The following is an 18088-nucleotide window of genomic DNA, read 5'->3' on the forward strand; positions in this document are numbered from 1 at the left end:
AACTGGGCCGACTTCTCAGTTGGCTACAGGCTCTACGCTAGGGACGGGCTGCACCTCAATGGGGAGGGTGCAGCTGTGCTGGGGGAGAGAATGGCTAGAAGGTTGGAGGAGTGTTTAAACTAGGAATTGGGGGGGAGGGTATTCATTTTATAGGAGGGGAAGATAGTGCAGACAGAGACCTGGGCACAAATAAGGAAGTTGGGGGTGGCGGTGGCATGGGGGGTGGGGTCAGAACAGTTAATAATTTAAGAAATAGAAGTACAGAGAGGAACATAAAGTGCATGTATACTAATGCCAGAAGCCTCGCCAACAAAATGGACGAATTAGAACTAATGTTGTTGGAGCATAATTATGACATGGTGGGGATATCTGAAACGTGGCTGGATGAGAGCCATGACTGGGCTGTTAACTTGCAGGGCTATAGCCTGTTCAGAAATGACCGTACAGATAAGCGAGGGGGAGGGGTGTGTCTGTATGTAAAATCGTCCTTAAAACCCATCCTGCGCGATAAGATAGGTGAATTTTATGAAAATGTAGAATCCCTGTGGGTGGAGATAAGGGGAGGGGGAAAAAATAATAAATTACTGATAGGGGTTTGTTATAAATCTCCAAAAATAATGGAAGCAATGGAGAATATCCTCGTAAAGCAAATAGATGAAGCTGCGACTCAAGGAGAAGTCATTATTATGGGGGACTTCAACTACCCTGAAATAGATTGGGGAACAGAAACCTGCAGTTCCAGCAAAGGTAATCGGTTTTTGACAACTATGAGAGACAATTACCTTTCACAACTGTTTCAGGACCCAACAAGAAAGGGGGCACTGCTAGACCTAATATTAACCAACAGGCCAGACCGCATATCAAATATAAGGGTTGGGGGTCACTTGGGAAATAGCGATCACAAAATAATAAGTTTTCATGTATCCTTTAAAAAGATGTGTAGTAGAGGGGTTACAAGGACACTAAACTTCAGGAGGGCAAATTTCCAACGGATGAGAGAGGATCTTGGTGCAATTAGCTGGGACGATATCCTGAGACACAAAAATACACAAAGAAAATGGGAGACGTTTATTAGCATCCTGGATAGGACCTGTGCACAGTATATACCGTATGGGAATAAACATACTAGAAATAGGAGGAAACCAATATGGCTAAATAGAGCTGTAAGGGGCGCAATAAGTGACAAAAAGAAAGCATTTAGAGAATTAAAGGAAGTAGGTAGTGAGGAGGCATTAAATAAATACAGAAAATTAAATAAATTCTGTAAAAAGCAAATCAAGGCAGCAAAGATTGAGACAGAGAGACTCATTGCCAGAGAGAGTAAAAATAATCCTAAAATATTCTTTAACTACATAAATAGTAAGAAACTAAAAAATGATAGTGTTGGCCCCCTTAAAAATAGTCTGGGTGAGATGGTGGATGAGGATGAGGAAAAAGCCAATATGCTAAATGACTTTTTTTCATCAGTATTTACACAAGAAAATCCCATGGCAGACAAAATGCCTAGTGATAAAAATTCCCAATTAAATGTCACCTGCTTAACCCAGCAGGAAGTGCGGCGGCGTCTAAAAATCACTAAAATTGACAAATCTCCGGGCCCGGATGGGATACACCCTCGAGTACTGCAGGAATTAAGTACAGTCATTGATAGACCATTATTTTTAATCTTTAAAGACTCCATAATAACAGGGTCTGTGCCACAGGACTGGCGTATAGCAAATGTGGTGCCAATATTCAAAAAGGGAACAAAAACTGAACTCGGAAATTATAGGCCAGTAAGCTTAACCTCTACTGTGGGTAAAATCCTGGAGAGCATTCTAAGGGACGCTATACTGGAGTATCTGAAGAGGAATAACCTCATGACCCAGTATCAGCACGGGTTTACTAGGGACCGTTCATGTCAGACTAATTTGATCAGTTTCTATGAAGAGGTAAGTTCCGGATTGGACCAAGGGAACCCATTGGATGTAGTGTATATGGACTTTTCAAAAGCTTTTGATACGGTGCCACACAAAAGGTTGATACATAAAATGAGAATAATGGGGATAGGGGAAAATTTGTGCAAGTGGGTTGAGAACTGGCTCAGGGATAGGAAACAAAGGGTGTTTATTAATGGAGCACACTCGGACTGGGTAGCGGTTAGTAGTGGGGTACCACAGGGGTCAGTATTGGGCCCTCTTCTTTTTAACATATTTATTAATGACCTTGTAGGGGGCATTCAGAGTAGAATTTCAATATTTGCAGATGACACTAAACTCTGCAGGGTAATCAATACAGAGGAGGACAATTTTATATTACAGGATGATTTATGTAAACTAGAAGCTTGGGCTGATAAATGGCAAATGAGCTTTAATGGGGAAAAATGTAAGGTCATGCACTTGGGTAGAAGTAATAAGATGTATAATTATGTGCTTAATTCTAAAACTCTGGGCAAAACCGTCAATGAAAAAGACCTGGGTGTATGGGTGGATGACAAACTCATATTCAGGGGCCAGTGTCAGGCAGCTGCTACAAAGGCAAATAAAATAATGGGATGCATTAAAAGAGGCATAGATGCTCATGAGGAGAATATAATTTTACCTCTATACAAGTCACTAGTTTGACCACACTTAGAATACTGTGCACAGTTCTGGTCTCCGGTGTTTAAGAAAGACATAGCTGAACTGGAGCGGGTGCAGAGAAGAGCGACCAAGGTTATCAGAGGACTGGGGGGTCTGCAATACCAAGATAGGTTATTACACTTGGGGCTATTTAGTTTGGAAAAACAAAGACTAAGGGGTGATCTTATTTTAATGTATAAATATATGAGGGGACAGTACAAAGACCTTTCTGATGATCTTTTTAATCATAGACCTGAAACAGGGACAAGGGGGCATCCTCTGCGTTTGGAGGAAAAAAGGTTTAAGCATAATAACAGATGTGGATTCTTTACTGTAAGAGCAGTGAGACTATGGAACTCTCTGCCGTATGATGTTGTAATGAGTGATTCATTACTTAAATTTAAGAGGGGACTGGATACCTTTCTGGAAAAGTATAATGTTACAGGGTATATACACTAGATTTCTTGATAGGGCGTTGATCCAGGGAACTAGTCTGATTGCCGTATGTGGAGTCGGGAAGGAATTTTTTTCCCCAATGTGGAGCTTACTCTTTGCCACATGGGTTTTTTTTGCCTTCCTCTGGATCAACATGTTAGGGCATGTTAGGTTAGGCTATGGGTTGAACTAGATGGACATATAGTCTTCCTTCAACCTTAATAACTATGTAACTATGTAACAATGGCAGTAGGCCCAGCCAAGGAGCTAGGCGGTCCTGCATTGGTGAAGTTGGAACGGAAAGAAAGTTGAGTTATTTATATAGCATTTTATGGTAGGCCTTTAGTGGGTTCAGCGTGTACGCCCTTAAAGGAAAAGTTAACTTATTGTTCAGAGTTTGCACTTAGTAGAATACCCGGCTGGGTACTGAGAGTTATTTATAGTCAAAAATGTTATTTAAAAATATTTAATCTTGTTTTTGTTTGAAACGTTCAAGTGTCCTTACCTTCCATAAAGGGAAGCACCTTTTCTATTTACTTGTTCTAAGCATTCCAAAAATTTGTATGTCTTTTGCTGTATTATATTGTTGTTCTTCTTCCCAGTCCAGGAGTACTGGATTTAACCGGGGGGGAGTGCAGCGCCCCAGAGACCTGGTCGTTGCAGTATGGCACTCTGCCGCTAAGGGGAGTAGCGGTACGTCTGATGGCACTAAGGAGTTCTCCTGACCAGGTATCACCAGAACACATTACACTTCACACTCCGGCTACTAGAGGGAGAAAAAGGCTTTATTTATTGGGCCACTCATCACACTGGTAAAACTAGGGGCTGGGGAGGAAGTTAGTCAGAAGCTGACTGGGTTGGATTCAGGCAACATCCCGTGGCAGGGGGTGTTGCAGGGAGAAGGCACAGGGGGGCCTCTGTCAGGCGTGGGAACCTGGCAGGTGCCCAGCGAACAGAACAGAACGTGACGGAACGCGCCTGCACACCCTGCGGCGGTATCCCAAGAAAGAGACATGAAGGGAAGGATATTGTGGAACCATTTAAACGAGATCAAGCACAAAGGAGAGCCAGTAAGAGTCGTGCTGAGAGAGAGAGAGGCAACATCTTACTGAGGCACGTAGTCGGTGGCCGGAACACCGTAGGAGTAACTGACTTCAGGCCTTACTTCAAACTCCGCTAGACAGTTAGTCATAGGTTGGCTGTCTTCCTTACTACACCTACGAAGACATAGGGGGCAACATTGGGAGAGGGGCGTCTCTAGGGTCCTGGAAGACCTCCAAGCCTTCCCGTCATACGGGTGGTGTCCTAGCCATAACATACCGGGGGGAAATTAGAAACTAGCAACATCTGGAACCAAAGAACGAGAGAGAGAGCTGTAGAGAACGAACGAACGAGAACAGCAGTTGTGAGGACTATTCTGAATGCTCAGCAGGATAGGACTACAACACACAGGCGCTATTGGTAGGCAACGATTTCCATCTGCGAGGGAAACTGTTGTGAATTCTGCTCTTGGGCTCCCTCCGGTGGTTATTAGTGGTAGTGCTGCGGTAGTTGGATCGCAGCATTTATCAGGTGTATCTATTTTTTTCAATTTGGGCTGGGCTATATAGCCTTGCTTGATGATTAAGTCAGTGCCAGTTGTCCATTGTTTTTGTAGGATTCACTTCCCTTCTGGTCTCTCCTGTTTGCTGTGCTTTTCTTCAAATATAAGTCCTGGCTTTGTTTTTGCTGTCCACCTGCTGTGGACCTTATAGTTCTGTGCATTTTCATGTTTTTGTCTTGTCCAGCTTAGTCTGTGAAGGATTTTTTGCAGCCTAGCTATTTCTCTGGAGATGCAGATATACCCTCCATGTCTTTAGTCAGATGTGGTGTTTTGTATTTTCTGTGGTCGATATTTTCTAGTGTTTTAATACTGACCGCATAGTACTCTGTTCTATTCTTTCTTTTAGCTAGTATGGCCTCCTATACTAAATCCTGATTTCATTTCTGCATATGTTATTTCCCTCTCCTCTCACAGTCAATATTTGTGGGGGGCTGTCTTTCCTTTGGGGATTTTCTCTGAGGTAAGATAGGTTTCCTGTTTCTGTCTTTAGGGGTAGTTATTTCTTAGGCTGTGTTGAGGGGTCTAGGGAGTGTTAGGTACCCCCCACGGCTACTTCTAGTTGCGCTGTTAAGTTCAGGGTTTGCGGTCAGTACAGGTTCCACCTTCTCCAGAGTACGTCTCATGCTGCTCCAAGGCCACCAGATCATAACAGTACAACTGGCCAACAATGAGTTAATTGCATCTCAGAAGAAGGGAGGAAAGATTTTGAGCCATTTCATTTCCTTAGCCTGTTTGGTCTGTTCCTCCCTCTTAATCTCTGGGTGGCTGCTGAACCTAGTAATAACATGAGTGTTCAGGAGTTAGTTTCTCGTGTGGATCAGCTTGCTGCTAGGGTACAGGGTATTTCAGATTATATTGTTCAGACTCCTGCCTTAGAACCTAGGATTCCCACTCCTGATTTATTCTTTGGTGACAGATCCAAATTTTTGAGTTTCAGAAATAACTGTAAACTGTTTATTTGCATTGAGACCCCAGTCTTCTGGTGATCCCATTCAGCAGGTTAAAATCATCATATCCCTGCTGCGTGGTGACCCACAGGATTGGGCATTTTCCCTGGAAACTGGCAATCCTGCTTTGCTTAATGTTGATTCTTTCTTTCAAGCATTGGGGTTATTGTATGATGAGCCTAATTCTGTGGATCAAGTGGAGAAAATCTTGCTGGACCTGTGTCAAGGTCAAGAAGCGGCAGAATCGTATTGCCAGAAATTTAGAAAATGGTCTGTACTGACTAAATGGAATGAGGATGCCTTGGCGGCAATTTTCAGAAGGGTCTTTCTGAATCCGTTAAAGATGTTATGGTGGGGTTCCCCACGCCTGCTGGTCTGAGTGATTCTATGTCTCCTGCCATTCAGATTGATCGGCGCTTGCGCAAGCGCAGAGTTGTGCACACTGTGGCGTTGTCCTCTGAGCGGAGCCCTGAGCCTATGCAGTGTGATAGGATTTTGTCTAAAGCTGAACGTCAAAGATTCAGGCGTCAGAATAGGTTGTGTTTTTACTGCGGCGATTCTGCTCATATTATTTCTGATTGCCCTAAACGTACAAAGAGAATCGCTAGTTCTGTTACCATCAGTACTGTACAACCTAAATTTCTGTTATCTGTGACCTTGATCTGCTCATTATCATCATTTTCTGTTATGGCATTTGTGGATTCAGGCACCGCTCTGAACTTACATAGTAACATAGTAACATAGTTAGTAAGGCCGAAAAAAGACATTTGTCCATCCAGTTCAGCCTATATTCCATCATAATAAATACCCAGATCTACGTCCTTCTACAGAACCTAATAATTGTATGATACAATATTGTTCTGCTCCAGGAAGACATCCAGGCCTCTCTTGAACCCCTCGACTGAGTTCGCCATCACCACCTCCTCAGGCAAGCAATTCCAGATTCTCACTGCCCTAACAGTAAAGAATCCTCTTCTATGTTGGTGGAAAAACCTTCTCTCCTCCAGACGCAAAGAATGCCCCCTTGTGCCCGTCACCTTCCTTGGTATAAACAGATCCTCAGCGAGATATTTGTATTGTCCCCTTATATACTTATACATGGTTATTAGATCGCCCCTCAGTCGTCTTTTTTCTAGACTAAATAATCCTAATTTCGCTAATCTATCTGGGTATTGTAGTTCTCCCATCCCCTTTATTAATTTTGTTGCCCTCCTTTGTACTCTCTCTAGTTCCATTATATCCTTCCTGAGCACCGGTGCCCAAAACTGGACACTTAATGGACTTAAGGCCCCTTCACATTAAGCGACGCTGCAGCGATACCGACAACGATCCGGATCGCTGCAGCGTCGCTGTTTGGTCGCTGGAGAGCTGTCACACAGACCGCTCTCCAGCGACCAACGATGCCGGTAACCAGGGTAAACATCGGGTAACTAAGCGCAGGGCCGCGCTTAGTAACCCGATGTTTACCCTGGTTACCATGCTAAAAGTAAAAACAAACAAACACTAGATACTTACCTACAGCTGTCTGTCCTCCAGCGCTGCGCTCTGCTTCTCTGCACTCCTCCTGTACTGGCTGTGAGCCGGAAAGCAGAGCGGTGACGTCACCGCTCTGCTTTCCGGCTCACAGCCAGCACAGGAGGAGTGCAGAGCACAGCGCTGGAGGACAGACAGCGATAGGTAAGTATCTAGTGTTTGTTTTTTTTTACTTTTAGGATGGTAACCAGGGTAAACATCGGGTTACTAAGCGCGGCCCTGCGCTTAGTTACCCGATGTTTACCCTGGTTACCAGTGAAGACATCGCTGGATCGGTGTCACACACGCCGATCCAGCGATGTCAGCAGGAGTCCAGCGACGAAATAAAGTTCTGGACTTTATTCAGCGACCAACGATCTCCCAGCAGGGGCCTGATTGTTGGTCGCTGTCACACAGAACGATTTCATTAATGATATCGTTGGTACGTCACAAATAGCAACGATATCGTTAACAATATCGCTATGTGTGAAGGTACCTTTAGAATTTGCCAGACGTTGTGGTTTCCCCTTGCAGCCTTTGCAGAACCCTATTCCTTTAAGGGGCATTGATGCTACACCGTTGGCTAAAAATAAACCTCAGTTTTGGACACAGCTGACCATGCGCATGGCGCCAGCCCATCAGGAAGATTGTCGTTTTCTGGTGTTGCATAATTTGCATGATGATATTGTGCTGGGTTTTCCATGGTTACAGCTACATAATCCGGTGTTAGATTGGAAATCTATTTCTGTGCCTAGTTGGGGTTGTCAGGGGGTTCATGGTCACGTTCCTTTGATGTCAATTTCCTCTTCCCCCTCTTCTGAAATTCCTGAGTTTTTGTCAGATTTCCAGGATGTATTTGATGAGCCCAAATTCAGTTCCCTTCCACCACATAGGGACTGTGATTGTGCTATTGACTTGATTCCAGGTTGTAAGTTCCCTAAGGGCCGACTTTTCAACCTGTCTGTGCCAGAACATGCCGCCATGCGGAGCTATATTAAGGAGTCTTTGGAGAAGGGGCATATTCGGCCATCTTCTTCACCATTGGGAGCAGGTTTTTTTTTTGTTGCCAAGAAGGATGGCTCCTTGAGACCCTGTATTGATTATCGCCTCTTGAATAAGATCACGGTCAAATTTCAATACCCGTTGCCTTTGCTTACTGATTTGTTTGCTAGGATTAAGGGGGCTAGCTGGTTTACTAAGATTGACCTTCGAGGGGCATATAATGTTATTCGTATTAAGCAGGGTGACGAATGGAAAACTGCATTTAATACACCCGAAGGCCATTTTGAATACCTTGTGATGCCATTCGGACTCTCTAATGCTCCATCTGTGTTTCAATCCTTCATGCATGATATCTTTCGGAGTTATCTTGATAAATTCATGGTTGTATATTTGGATGATATTTTGATTTTTTCCAATGATTGGGAGTCTCATGTGAAACAGGTCAGGAAGGTATTTCAGATCCTCCGTAATAATGCTTTATTTGTGAAGGGGTCAAAGTGCCTCTTTGGAGAAGCAGAAGGTTTCTTTTTTGGGCTTCATTTTTTCTCCCGCATCTATAGAAATGGATCCGGTTAAGGTTCAGGCCATTCATGATTGGATTCAGCCCACATCTGTGAAGAGCCTTCAGAAATTCTTGGGCTTTGCTAATTTTTATCGTCGTTTCATTGCCAACTTCTCCAGTGTGGTTAAACCTCTGACCGATTTGACGAAGAAAGGCGCTGATGTGACGAATTGGTCCTCTGCGGCTGTTTCTGCCTTTCAGGAGCTTAAACGCCGATTTACTTCTGCCCCTGTGTTGCGTCAGCCAGATGTTTCTCTTCTATTTCAGGTTGAGGTTGACGCGTCTGAGATTGGGGCAGGGGCCGTTTTGTCTCAGAGGAATTCTAATGGTTCCGTGATGAAACCGTGTGCCTTCTTTTCTCGGAAGTTTTCGCCTGCGGAACGCAAATTATGATGTCGGCAATCTGAAGTTGTTGGCTATGAAGTGGGCTTTTGAGGAGTGGCGACATTGGCTTGAGGGGGCCAAGCACCGTATTGTGGTCCTGACCGATCATAAGAATCTGATTTACCTTGAGTCTGCCAAACGGCTGAATCCTAGACAGGCTCGATGGTCCCTGTTTTTCTCCCGTTTTGATTTTGTGGTGTCGTACATTCCTGGTACTAAGAATGTTAAGGCGGATGCCCTCTCTAGCAGTTTTTTTCCTGATTCCCCTGGGGTTCTTTAGCCGGTCGGCATTTTGAAGGAAGGGGTGATTCTTTCTGCCATCTCCCCTGATTTACGACGGGTTCTTCAGGAGTTTCAGGCTGATAAACCTGACCACTGTCCAGTGGGGAAACTGTTTGTTCCTGATAGATGGACTAGTAAAGTGATTTCTGAAGTTCATTGTTCTGTGTTGGCTGGCCATCCTGGGATTTTTGGTACCAGAGATTTGGTTGGTAGGTCCTTTTGGTGGCCTTCTTTGTCGCGGGATGTGCGTTCTTTTGTGCAGTCCTGTGGGATTTGTGCGCGGGCTAAGCCTTGCTGTTCCCGCGCTAGTGGGTTGCTTTTGCCTTTGCCAGTCCCTGAGAGACCTTGGACGCATATTTCTATGGATTTTATTTCAGATCTTCCGCTTTCCCAGAGGATGTCGGTTATCTGGGTGGTTTGTGACCGGTTTTCTAAGATGGTTCATTTGGTACCTTTGCCTAAATTGCCTTCCTCTTCTGATTTGGTTCCGTTGTTTTTTCAGCATGTGGTTCGTTTGCATGGCATTCCGGAGAATATTGTGTCCGATAGAGGTTCCCAGTTTGTTTCTAGGTGTCACGCACGCGCCCAGACTGGTTGGCGCGGGCATACGGGGGTGTGGCCCCACTGGACCACAGACCAAACTTCCCTGGAAGGGGCGTAACTAAGTAGCTTCCTAGGTGTTCGCTGGAGCCTCTGATGGTGAGGTCAGACTTGTGCAATAGGAAGCTACCAGGTGCCACTCCAGGGTGATGTCTGGCTGTGGCTGCTGATCCCACTAAGGAACGGAGCGGGCACGGCTGGCACTCTGGCTGACAGGCGGGCACGGCTGGGACACAGGCAGGCAGACGGGTACAACAGAGACACTGGCGGGCAGGCGGACACGGCTGGCTCTCTGGTAGGCAGGCGGGTACGGCTGGAACATAGGAAGAACCGGTAGGGACCGGTCTGCAGGCAAGTATGAGAAACAGGTTGGAACCTGTTCAGACAGGAGGACCAAGTAACAAGTAGAAGGTGGAACTAAGAGAAGAGAAGGAGAAGGCAGAGCCAAGGGCGGAGCCGCAAGAGGCGGAGCCAAGAGCGGAGACGCTGGAGGCGGGGCCAAGAGCGGAGACGCTGGAGGCGGAGCCAAGAGCGGAGCCGCTGGAGGCGGAGCCAAGAGCGGAGACGCTGGAGGCGGAGCCAAGAGCAGAGACGCTGGAGGTAACGCCAAGAGCGGAGACGCTGGAGGCGGAGCCAAGAGCAGAGACGGAGCCAAGTGCAGAAACACAGGAGGCGGAGCCAGATAGTACCGCAAAGAGTGGAGCCGGATAGAACCGCAAAGAGCGGAGCCACAGAGCAAAGCCAGAGAGTGCGAAGCAAGGTCTGAGTGCAGAGCCGCAAGAGTGCGGAGTGTAAGCAGACAGAAAACACAAGGAAAGAAAGCAGGGAAGGAAGCCACAGACAAGGAGACCAAGAAAAGACAAAGTACAGACAAGGCAATAGAACAAGACACAGGGACAAAGACACAGGGACCAGGATATTCTGCCTCCTGGAGGGCGGACTACAAGATCAAGGCAATAGCACAGAGAAAAGCTCAGAGGGAGAAACTCAGAGCAAGGCCAGGCAAACTCAGCAGCTAAACACTAACTGAGCTAACACATTGCACAGGCCCAGACCACAGGGTGGAGCAGCACTATATACATGAGGCCTCTTGGTAATTGGTCAGAAACTGATTAGACAGATGCACCTGATTCCTATAAGAACCAGAGAGTTCAGGTGCCGGCCCCCTATACACATAGCCATGAGGCATGCAGAGAGCAGAGACACAGAACATAGAGCTGGCAATAAAGAGAAAGCACATCATGGCCTGGAGCAGTGGGTAAGATTGTGTGAGAGATGTGAGGCCATGCTGTGATGCCAGCAGAGTTGTTACAGTACCCCACCCCTTTACGGCCCCTCTTCTTCAAGCCCGCCAGAATAACTTGTAGAAGAAGGATAGGAGCACACATAGTCCAGGCCAACATGACATCTTCAGGGTAGAGTAAGGCAGGCGTGTCACCAGGAATCTCATAAAACAAAGTCTCTTGGTGCTCAACAGGGTTAGCTTCCACAATGAGCTGGACCACCTCCTTCAGGTACACAGGTAACAGGGAATTGAATGCTGCTGTCTTAACATCTTCACCAGCTGGACACATGGAAACTGGAAGCCTTCTCATAGGATTCAACTTTTGCCCAACAGGTAGCAGAGATGTTCTTAGATACGGAACACAAGAAAAGTCATTAGAGATGAGAGTGGAGAATAACAGCTCCACCGGGTCAGAGAAAAATTGAGGTGAACAAACTTCTGTTTTGAAATCTTCACCAGCCGGCCACAAGGACGCTGAAGGTATCCACATAGGAACCATCCTCTGCCCGTTATCCAGAAGAAATCGTCCAAATGGCGGGGATGTTCCTAGGAACGGATTACAGGAATAGTCGTGGGAGATGTGTGGAGAGATAGTCACCGCTTCCCCATCTTCAGTGACATCAGCACACCTTGACTCGACGACTAACTGTTTTCTGGTATAGTCGCTGGAGATGTGTGGAGACATCGTCACCGTTTCCCCATCTTCGGTGACGTCAGCACACCTTGACTCGACGACTAGCAGACCAGCTGAAGAAGATGACACTGCTGAGTGTCTTTGACGCATGGGAACCAGACACTTCTCAAGACTGGGAAAGTTCAAACGAAGCACTTTACTGGAACTCTTGACCAGAGCGGGTGGTAGAGTCCTTGGCTCAGAATGACCCATGGGCATAACAGACAGCATACGGTAGACAAACTTCTTCGTGTAAAAGGCTCCAACTTGGAGCTGTAGTTGTCCTTGCAGGACTAGACTGCTCTTGAGTAGGGCTTGACCAACTTCAGACAACGCCCTTACCGGGTTCTGGAGCTGTATGACAGAGACCACACACTGACTCCGAATGGTTGGCGACTTTACCACACCAAAGCTCCCGGAAAACAGAGACACAGTCTTTGATTTTAATGGAGAGGAAGAACTCTCACCTAGGGCAGCCTCTCCTGCTGGCCCAGGGTTTTGGAGTTTTAGATCTACAGGGCAGAGACCGTCAGGATGTTCCTTGCAACCGCAGCGATACCGTGTTCCCTTCTTGCGGCTGGATTTGGGCTGCTGCTTTGCCAGACCACTTTTATCAGCCTTCTGGGGTTTTGCTTGGGTAGCTGCTGGGACAGGTAGAGAAACAGGTGGGTCTTGGACGGACTTGGTCAGACGTGATGATTTCTTCACGGGTTTCGCCCGTCTGGACCGCCTCTCAGATCTAGATGGGGAAGACTTCACAGGAGCAGCAGGACGAGGCTTGTCAAAGACTTTACGGAAGGCCACCAGGAAGGCCCCAAGACTCATGACGATAGGATCCCCTGCTTCCCAGAGGGGACAAATCCATAATAAAGCATCTCCTGCTAGGTAGGACATGATATAGCCCACCTTAATCTGGTCAGAGGGAAAACAAGCTGCATTCTGCAGGATGTAGCGCAAGCACTGTTCCAGGAAGCTTTGGCATTCCTCTGGATTCCCATAGAACCTAGGTGGGTCTGCTGGGTTGTGCTCTTCCTCATAGGCCCGAAGTTGATTGTAGAGAGCGTTTGAAATTATGATTGGGCCCGAGGTCTCCTCAATTGGAACGACACAGGGCGGATCAAATTCTTCAGCTTGCTCATACTGGTAGAAAGTTCATCATGCTCAGAGAGCGGTAGGACATGGGATACAGCGGAGGCCATGGCCTGTGCAAACTGTCACGCACGCGCCCAGACTGGTTGGCGCGGGCATACGGGGGTGTGGCCCCACTGGACCACAGACCAAACTTCCCTGGAAGGGGCGTAACTAAGTAGCTTCCTAGGTGTTCGCTGGAGTCTCTGATGGTGAGGTCAGACTTGTGCAATAGGAAGCTACCAGGTGCCACTCCAGGGTGATGTCTGGCTGTGGCTGCTGATCCCACTAAGGAACGGAGTGGGCACGGCTGGCACTCTGGCTGACAGGCGGGCACGGCTGGGACACAGGCAGGCAGACGGGTACAACAGAGACACTGGCGGGCAGGCGGACACGGCTGGCTCTCTGGTAGGCAGGCGGGTACGGCTGGAACATAGGAAGAACCGGTAGGGACCGGTCTGCAGGCAATTATGAGAAACAGGTTGGAACCTGTTCAGACAGGAGGACCAAGTAACAAGTAGAAGGTGGAACTAAGAGAAGAGAAGAAGGCAGAGCCAAGGGCGGAGCCGCAAGAGGCGGAGCCAAGGGCGGAGACGCTGGAGGCGGAGCCAAGAGCGGAGACACTGGAGGCGGAGCCAAGAGCGGAGACGCTGGAGGCAGAGCCAAGAGCGGAGACGCTGGAGGCAGAGCCAAGAGCGGAGACGCTGGAGGCGGAGCCAAGAGCGGAGACGCTGGAGGCGGAGCCAAGAGCGGAGATGCTGGAGGTGGAACCAAAAGCGGAGACACTGGAGGTAACGCCAAGAGCGGAGATGCTGGAGGCGGAGCCAATAGCAGAGACGGAGCCAAGTGCAGAAACACAGGAGGCGGAGCCAGATAGTACCGCAAAGAGCGGAGCCGGATAGAACCGCAAAGAGCGGAGCCACAGAGCAAAGCCAGAGAGTGCGAAGCAAGGTCTGAGTGCAGAGCCGCAAGAGTGCGGAGTGTAAGCAGACAGAAAACACAAGGAAAGAAAGCAGGGAAGGAAGCCACAGACAAGGAGACCGAGAAAAGACAAAGTACAGACAAGGCAATAGAACAAGACACAGGGACAAAGACACAGGGACCAGGATATTCTGCCTCCTGGAGGGCGGACTACAAGATCAAGGCAATAGCACAGAGAAAAGCTCAGAGGGAGAAACTCAGAGCAAGGCCAGGCAAACTCAGCAGCTAAACACTAACTGAGCTAACACATTGCACAGGCCCAGACCACAGGGTGGAGCAGCACTATATACAGGAGGCCTCTTGGTAATTGGTCAGAAACTGATTAGACAGATGCACCTGATTCCTATAAGAACCAGAGAGTTCAGGCGCCGGCCCCCTATACACATAGCCATGAGGCATGCAGAGAGCAGAGACACAGAACATGGAGCTGGCAATAAAGAGAAAGCACATCATGGCCTGGAGCAGTGGGTAAGATTGTGTGAGAGATGTGAGGCCATGCTGTGATGCCAGCAGAGTTGTTACACTAGGTTTTGGCGGGCCTTTTGTGCTAGGCTGGGCATTGATTTGTCTTTTTCTTCCGCATTTCATCCTCAGACAAATGGCCAGACCGAGCGAACTAATCAGACTTTGGAAACTTATTTGAGATGCTTTGTGTCTGATCAGGATGATTGGGTGGCTTTCTTGCCATTGGCCGAGTTTGCCCTTAATAATCGGGCTAGTTCTGCTACCTTGGTTTTGCCTTTTTTTTTAATTTTGGTTTTCATCCTCGTTTTTCTTCTGGGCAGGTTGAGCCTTCTGATTGTCCTGGTGTGGATTCTGTGGTTGACAGGTTGCAGCAGATTTGGGCTAATGTCGTGGACAATTTGGTGTGGTCTCAGGAGGAGGCTCAACGTTTTGCTAACCGTCGTCGGTGTGTTGGTTCCCGGCTTCGGGTTGGGGATTTGGTCTGGTTGTCTTCCCGTCATGTTCCTATGAACGTTTCTTCCCCTAAGTTCAAGCCTCGGTTTATTGGTCCTTATAGGATTTCTGAGATTATCAATCCAGTGTCTTTTCGTTTGGCCCTTCCAGCCTCTTTTTCCATCCATAATGTGTTCCATAGATCTTTGTTGCGGAAGTATGTAGTGATCGTTGTTCCCTCTGTTGATCCTCCGGCCCCGGTGTTGATTGATGGGGAGTTGGAGTATGTGGTTGAGAAGATTTTGGATTCTCGTTTTTCGAGGTGGAGGCTTCAGTATCTGGTCAAATGGAAGGGTTATGGCCAGGAGGATAATTCTTGGGTTGTTGCCTCCGATGTTCATGCTGATGATTTGGTTCGTGCCTTTCATTTGGCTCGTCCTGATCGGCCTGGGGGCTCTGGTGAGGGTTCGGTGACCCCTCCTCAAGGGGGGGGTACTGTTGTGAATTCTGCTCTTGGGCTCCCTCCGGTGGTTATTAGTGGAAGTGCTGCGGTAGTTGGATCGCAGCATTTATCTGGTGTATTTATATTTTGCAATTTATATAGCCTTGCTTGATCCTTTAGTCAGTGCCAGTTGTCCATTGTTTTTGGAGGATTCACTTCCCTTCTGGTCTCTCCTGTTTGCTGTGCTTTTCTTCAAATATAAGTCCTGGCTTTGTTTTTGCTGTCCACCTGCTGTGGACCTTATAGTTCTGTGCATTTTCATGTTTTTGTCTTGTCCAGCTTAGTCTGTGAAGGATTTTTTGCAGCCTAGCTATTTCTCTGGAGATGCAGATATACCATCCATGTCTTTAGTCAGATGTGGTGTTTTGTATTTTCTGTGGTGGATATTTTCTAGTGTTTTAATACTGACTGCATAGTACTCTGTTCTATTCTTTCTTTTAGCTAGTATGGCCTCCTATGCTAAATCCTAATTTCATTTCTGCATATGTTATTTCCCTCTCCTCTCACAGTCAATATTTGTGGGGGGCTGTCTTTCCTTTGGGGATTTTCTCTGAGGCAAGATAGGTTTCCTGTTTCTGTCTTTAGGGGTAGTTATTTCTTAGGCTGTGTCGAGGTGTCTAGGGAGTGTTAGGTACCCCCCACGGCTACTTCTAGTTGCGCTGTTAAGTTCAGGGTTTGCGGTCAGTACAGGTTCCACCTTCTCCAGAGTACGTCTCATGCTGCTCCAAGGCCACCAGATCATAACAGGAAACTCTGGATGTGCCCATCGGACCGGCCGGTCTCTGAGAGCCCTGTTAAACGTACTCTGGATTGAGGATCCTGAAGCCTTCAGTAAAGAGGTAAAGAGACTGCAACCTTGTGTCCTTGTTATTGACTGCACCTCACACCATCACCATCCACCTTACTGGGAAGCCCTGGGGACATACTTCACCTGTGGGAAGGTATACCATCCAGCTGCCATTCCATCACCCCAGTGGACCCCATAGCAGCGTCGGTCACCCTGACCAAACACCACAGGTGGCGTCACGAACCCCTGACAGACTGCTTTACTACTTTCATTGGACGCTCCTTAGCAGGGTCGCGGACCGGGTCTAGCCACCGTGACAGCCTCAGAACCGAACCAGAGAGGCCCGGTACCGAAACGCGTGGCCCTGTATCTGGGGGCGCTCCAGTAGATTTTTGTTAAACATGAATGTTGTAGACTGGTAATTAGTAGTAAACGCAGTGACAAAAGAAATGGCCTCAGAGGTTTGGTTCATTGATCGTGTATGAGAATGGTCTATGACAGGGGTGGGCAATTAATTTTCCAGAGGGATCACATGAGAGACCATGACTGTTGTGGAGGGCCGAACTAATAGTTTGAAATCAATTCGACTCAATATTACTTTATTAATGTTAATTGTATCACTTAATATTGAGCATAATTAAGTATGCTGACACCCCCTATGCTGTATATCTTTGAACACCCCCAACAGCCCCTTATATACAGTATGAGCCTCACACTGCCTCTCTATATACAGAATGAGCCCCACACAGCCTCCCTATATACGGCATGAGCCCCACACAGCTTCCCTATATACGGCATGAGCCTCACAGCCTCCCTATATAAGGCATGACCCTCACAGAGCCTCCCTATATAAGGCATGAGCCCCACACAGCCTCCCTATATACGGCATGAGCCCCACACAGCCTCCCTATATATGGCATGAGCCTCTCACAGCCTCCCTATATACAGCATGAGCCTCACACAGCCTCCCTATATACGGCATGAGCCCCTCATAGTGTCCCTATATACGGCATGAGCCCCACATAGCGTCCCTATATACGGCTGAGCCCCACACAGCCTCCTTATATACGGCATGAGCCCCAAACAGCCTCCCTATATACAGCATAATCCCCACACAGCCTCCCTATATACACCATGAACCCCACACAGCCTCCTATATACAGCATGAGCCCCACACAGCCTCCTTATAGACGTAATGACCCCACACAGCCTCCCTATATACAGCATGAGCTCCACACAGCCTCCCCATGTACAGCATGAGCCCCACACAGCCTCCCCATGTACAGCATGAGCCCCACAAAGCCTCCACATGTACAGCATGAGCCCCACACAGCATCCCCATGTACAGCATAAGCCCCACACAGCCTCCCCATGTACATCATGAGCCCCAAAAAGCCTCCCCTTGTACAGCATGAGCCCCACACAGCCTCCCCATGTACTGCATGAGCCCGTTTCCCCATATACTGCATGGGGCCCTACGCAGCCTTCTTATATTCAGCATGAGCCCCAGTCTCTCAACATACTGAATGAGGCCCCACACAGCCTCCCATATACTGCATGAGGCCCCCACAGCCTCCCCATATACTGAGCCCCACACAGCCTCCCTATATATTGCATGACTATATATTGCCTTCCCCGTGTCGCATGACACCCCCATAGCCTCCCTGTGTGCAGTATGACACCCCTATAGTCTCCCCGTGTGCAGCATGACACCCCCTTAGCCTCCCCATGTGCATGTCACCCCATAGCCTCACCATGTGCTGCATGTCACCCCCATAGAATCCCCATGCTCACCCTCATAGAAGCCCCGTGTTCACCCCATAGAATCCCAATATTCACCTCATAGAATCCCCATGTTCACCCCCATAGAATCTCCATGTTCACCCCATGGAATCCCTATGTTCACCC

The sequence above is a fragment of the Ranitomeya imitator genome, chromosome 4, assembly GCF_032444005.1.
Source record: "Ranitomeya imitator isolate aRanImi1 chromosome 4, aRanImi1.pri, whole genome shotgun sequence".
In the NCBI taxonomy this organism is placed as follows: Eukaryota; Metazoa; Chordata; class Amphibia; order Anura; family Dendrobatidae; genus Ranitomeya; species Ranitomeya imitator.